The 4,744-nt window shown below is 31.1% G+C and overlaps 1 non-coding gene across 1 annotated transcript; it reads right to left on the reverse strand.

Moving 5' to 3' along the window:
- Positions 1-4,383: 4,383 nt before the first annotated feature.
- On the reverse strand, positions 4,384-4,511 carry LOC114081401 (small nucleolar RNA SNORA72). Its single transcript, XR_003580797.2, has one exon. It is a non-coding gene; the product is annotated as a small nucleolar RNA SNORA72 (small nucleolar RNA).
- Between the last annotated feature and the right edge of the window lie 233 nt (positions 4,512-4,744).

The raw sequence follows: 4,744 nt of genomic DNA on the forward strand, positions 1-4,744 counted from the left end.
TCCACATGGCCCTAGCTCCAGTGCTCTTACTCTGCTCATCTACTACATTACCAAAATTTTTGGTTTTTTGAGATGGGGGGTCTTGCTCAGCTGCCCAGGCTGGTCTTGAACTTCTGGATTCAAGCTATTTTCCTTCCTTGTTCTCTGAAGTTCTGGGACAATACGCATGTGTCACCATATCTGACAATCACCAAATGTTTTTATTGGTATTTTAAAATTTGGAATAGAAATTGTTTTGTGGTGAAAGTGAAAGTGAATCTGGCTATTCTTATTGTACTATATTGCCAGCTCTTTCTTGGGCAACTTTTTAAACCAAGGTTGAGGTTTTAAACCAAGGCTTCACAGTTGCTGAACAAGCACTTTGAGTCACACTCTTAGCCCGAATTTTTTTCTTTCTTTTAAAAACACTAATTCAGGTTCTTGTCCTTATCTTTCCATACTAACTTTTTTTTAGCTAATTTATTTTATTATTAGTTGTTCAAAACATTACAAAACTCTTGACATATCATATTTCATACATTTGATTCAAGTGGATTATGAACTCCCATTTTTACCCCGTATACAGATTGCAGAATCACATCGGTTTCCAGACTAACTTTACAAAAACTTAAATCTGATTTTGCTAAATACAGTGTTCAATTTTCTGTATTCATCTTGTTTAAACTCTAGGTTAGATGCATGTTTCTTCTAGAAAATCTTTCTTGTTTTCTAATACTCTAATCTCCTAATTTTCCTCCCACTTTATTAGCCTTTTCTTTTTGGTCTTTTTGCTAGCTGCTGCATTTATGGCTGAATTTTAAGTATTAGCATAATTCCAGCCTCCACTCTGATTCCCATTCTCTTAAGATTCTTCTAGAGTAGTCTTACTGCTTCAAGTATTATCTGTATTCTTGACTTCTGATTTATCTCAAACTTAATGTGTTTACCAATAAACTTTGGCTTTCCTGTCTTTGACATCACTATACAGTTGCTTAAGACTGAAACTTAGGAGTTCTTCATGGTCCCACCCTCCTCAGCCTTTTGTTCAATACATCATTAAATACTCTCTGCTTCATTCTCAAAATACTTCCTGAATTTCTCCACTTATTAGCTCCATCACTGTCAACCTTGTCAAAGCCACTGTCATCCTTTTCTCTGTATTTTCCTGTCTGATCTTCCAGAGAATCTATTCTCTCTCTATAGCAGCAGAGTGATATTTTATAAATTTTAATAAGATAACTTAATTCTCCTATTTAAAACACAGTGATTTTTATTGAAATTCTGATATAAACAAAACTTCTTTCCATTGTCTATGGTGATAGATTAAAGAGAAAGTAGGAGCCAGGGGAGAATATATAGAACAAAAGTTATTTAATTCATTATTTTAATAATAGGAAGTGTTTGTGAGTTCAGACTTCAGACTTTTGTAAATCTAAAGTTCAAGGGAAATTATTCTTTATAATTTTTCATGGATGAGGGCCCTATAAATTCTTCTTCTTTTTTCTTTTTCTTTTTCTTTTTGGTACCAGCGATTGAACCAGGGGCACTTAATCACTGAGACACATCCACAGCCCTTTTTTTTAAAAAAAAAAAATTATCTTGAGACAGTCTTTCTAAGTTGCTTAGAATCTCACTAAGTTGCTGAGGCTGGCTGTGAATTTATAATCCTCCTTCATCAGCCTTCCAAATCTCTGGGATTACAGGTGTGTGCCACTGTGCCTGGTGCCCTATAAGTTCTTGAAATATTTCAGAATCCTCAAAGATATATTAAGTTGGGTTAAATATTTTATTGTGTTTTGTTACTTAAAAGCTGGCTGTTCAGTTATACTATATTTGTTATTGTTTTTAACCACAAAACCATTAATTCTTGACTATTCCAAATAAGTTTGTTGTATTAACTTTGTGAATACACATGTTATAAAATTTGTGTTTTTATGTTCCTGTTAGTATTGCCTGATATAATTGAGAACCTCCATAATATCAGCAAGGAGCAAATGAATGTCTCTGACCTGTGGAACATTCTGTCTACTCTGAATAGTAATTTAAAAAAAGATGAATTCCTAGCTGCTCTGAAATTCACAGCTGTTGATGGTGGGTATTCCAAATACTAAAATTGAGATATTCAAAGATATTATTCATCTTCTGTTTTTGATAACAGCCAGTTTAAATGTCAGGTGATATCTCATCGAGATTTGAATTTGCATTTCTCTGATTAGAGATTTTGAGCATTTTTTCATGTCTGTAGGCCATTTGTATGTCTTCTTTTGAGAAAGATCTATTTGAGTCCTTTGTTCATTATTTAAATAGTATTGTTTTCTTGCTCTTAACTAATTTGAGTTATCTATATATTTTAGATATTAGCTGCTTATCTGATATGTGATTTTCAGATATTTTTCTCCCAACCAATAGGTTTCCTCCTTATTCTTAATGTTTTCTTTGCTCTGAAGAAGCTTTTTAATTTTAGGCAATCCCATTTGTCAAATTTTGCTTTATTGATTGTTCTTTTGGGGTCATAGCAAATAAATTTCTATCTACACTAAATGTCATGAACCTTTCCTCCTGTTTTAATCTTGTGATTTTATGATTTCAGGTATTACAAGGGATTTTCTAGCATGGTTTGAAAAACCAATAAATATAGTTTGGAAATATAAATAAAGTTGATTATTTATTATATAGAAAAATATTAATATCTAATTTACTACTTCTCTAAATTGACCAAATATGCTTTGAGTACCTTCAAGTTGGGAAGAATGTTATTGAAAAATAGCATATCCCAGTGAACACAGAGGGAATGATTAGATGTTATAAGATCTATTAGAATTTTGTAATACTACTACTTGGAACAAACTGATAGATTCAGGGGCAGAGTGTTTGTAGTTAGAGAGATGTAGGGGCATTACTAAAAGACAGAAGCAGGAAAAATGCTGCAATAAAGACATGCTATTTTACTATAGATTATAATTCCTAAAAAAAGCCCCAAGTGTTAAATAAGAAGCCATGATAGAAAAAACGTAGCTGTATAAACTCTATATAGGGTTTTTTGTTTTTTGTTTTGTATCTACTGGGGATACATCTTGCTCTCTGTACTTTGTTCTAGTTTGTGATCATAAATTATTTCCTTGTTTCTGACTAGGAAAACAGAGCTGCTTCTATTTCCTGTGTTTGTCGTTTTGACTTTATAATCTCATACTTGTGTGATCTCGTATAAAAAATAATAGATATAACTACTTCTTAAACATTATAGTTATAGAACCATTGGGTACTCTGACAGAAGTCTTTAAACTTACCTGACATAGAATTTTTAACTTGGAACAGTTGAAGATCTAAACTATGATTGAGATCTATCTTTTAGTTTGGACTAGGAGTATATCTTAGATTTATATTTTAGGAATATGGATTATATCTATAATTTCTCTTAATTGATAGTAATTGAGAACTTAGCTTAACTTCTATGGTTTTAAGATATAATTATTCCATGAAATTAATCTTTTCGTTACTCAAAAATATGAAAAGGAAATATGGTTCTTATGAGTACATCAAATGATTTAAATTTTTATAAATTGCTTTATTGTATTTGGCTTTTGTTTAGTGAGGCTTATCTATTAAATATATTTTTCTCACAGATGACAAAGTACAATTTGATGAATTCACAAAAACAGTGAAGAATATGTGTGATGCCTCCAGGTTAAAGGGTAAGTACTGGATGATTTGTGACTGTTAAATTTACTTTTATTGAATGGACTTCTTTTTGTTTTATTTTTTAAAAACATTTTGGCTCTGCTAGTTTCTGATAAATATACTGATGTTGATTTGCCAAACTTGGTTTTGATTAAAAGTTGGTAGTTACTGTAATGAAAGAAAAAAACGGTTTTCTCTAGAAAAGGAGTTTAATTAAAAATTTTAAAAAGCCACTTTTTTGTGTGTGTGTCCTAGGCTTTATGGAAAGTCTGCTCTTGACTTTAAAATTTTTCCAATAAGAATATTTACTGTATCATTTTAAGCCTCAGACTTAGAACTCTATTCCATGATTGGTTAATTGGTTTCTATTATTACAGAACTTCTCATAAATTCTCTGCTGCTCCCCCAGCCCCCACTGCCTTTTCAAAACAAGCTCTGGAAAGTTTTATTAAAGAAAAATTCTGTATGGTTTACTTCTCACCAGTCTGTTCTGGTATGCTTCTAATGATATCAGAATCAAATAGAAAATAGAAACTGTAATTTTACGATACATTTAAGGGCAACTGGTAATCTCTAGTTTGTTTACACATTCTTTAGACAAGTCTGCAAATTAGCATTGATTATTTGCAAGTTATTACACTAGCTGAATTATCATTTTTCTTAATGTTAATCAAAGATAACCTATTATTGAAGCCATTATAAAATGATTATAATAAACCATATCTGGAATATCACCAGCATTTATAGAACCAGATCTGAGGAAAGAATTAGGTCTTGGGACATATGGTCTTAATGTAGTAAATGTTTAGCCTGTCTTGATTATTACAAAATTAGAACAGTGAGAATATTCACAGGTCTGCTGCTTCCTTTAGTAAATCTTCCTCCAGGCTCTTCTTCAGTTCTTGTTAAATAAAATAGTTGTCATGTATATTTTGGTAGTACAGTTCTCAGAGTATTTGACTTTTAATTTTATTTTAAAGTTAAAGATAGGAATAAAATCAATAAAGATAACACCTAAGGGTTAGTGTATTTTTTGTTTGGAGGATATATTTAAAATTTTATATCACTGATAATTTATTTGAATAAG

Source organism: Marmota flaviventris, chromosome 17 (genome assembly GCF_047511675.1).
Source record: "Marmota flaviventris isolate mMarFla1 chromosome 17, mMarFla1.hap1, whole genome shotgun sequence".
NCBI lineage: Eukaryota > Metazoa > Chordata > Mammalia > Rodentia > Sciuridae > Marmota > Marmota flaviventris.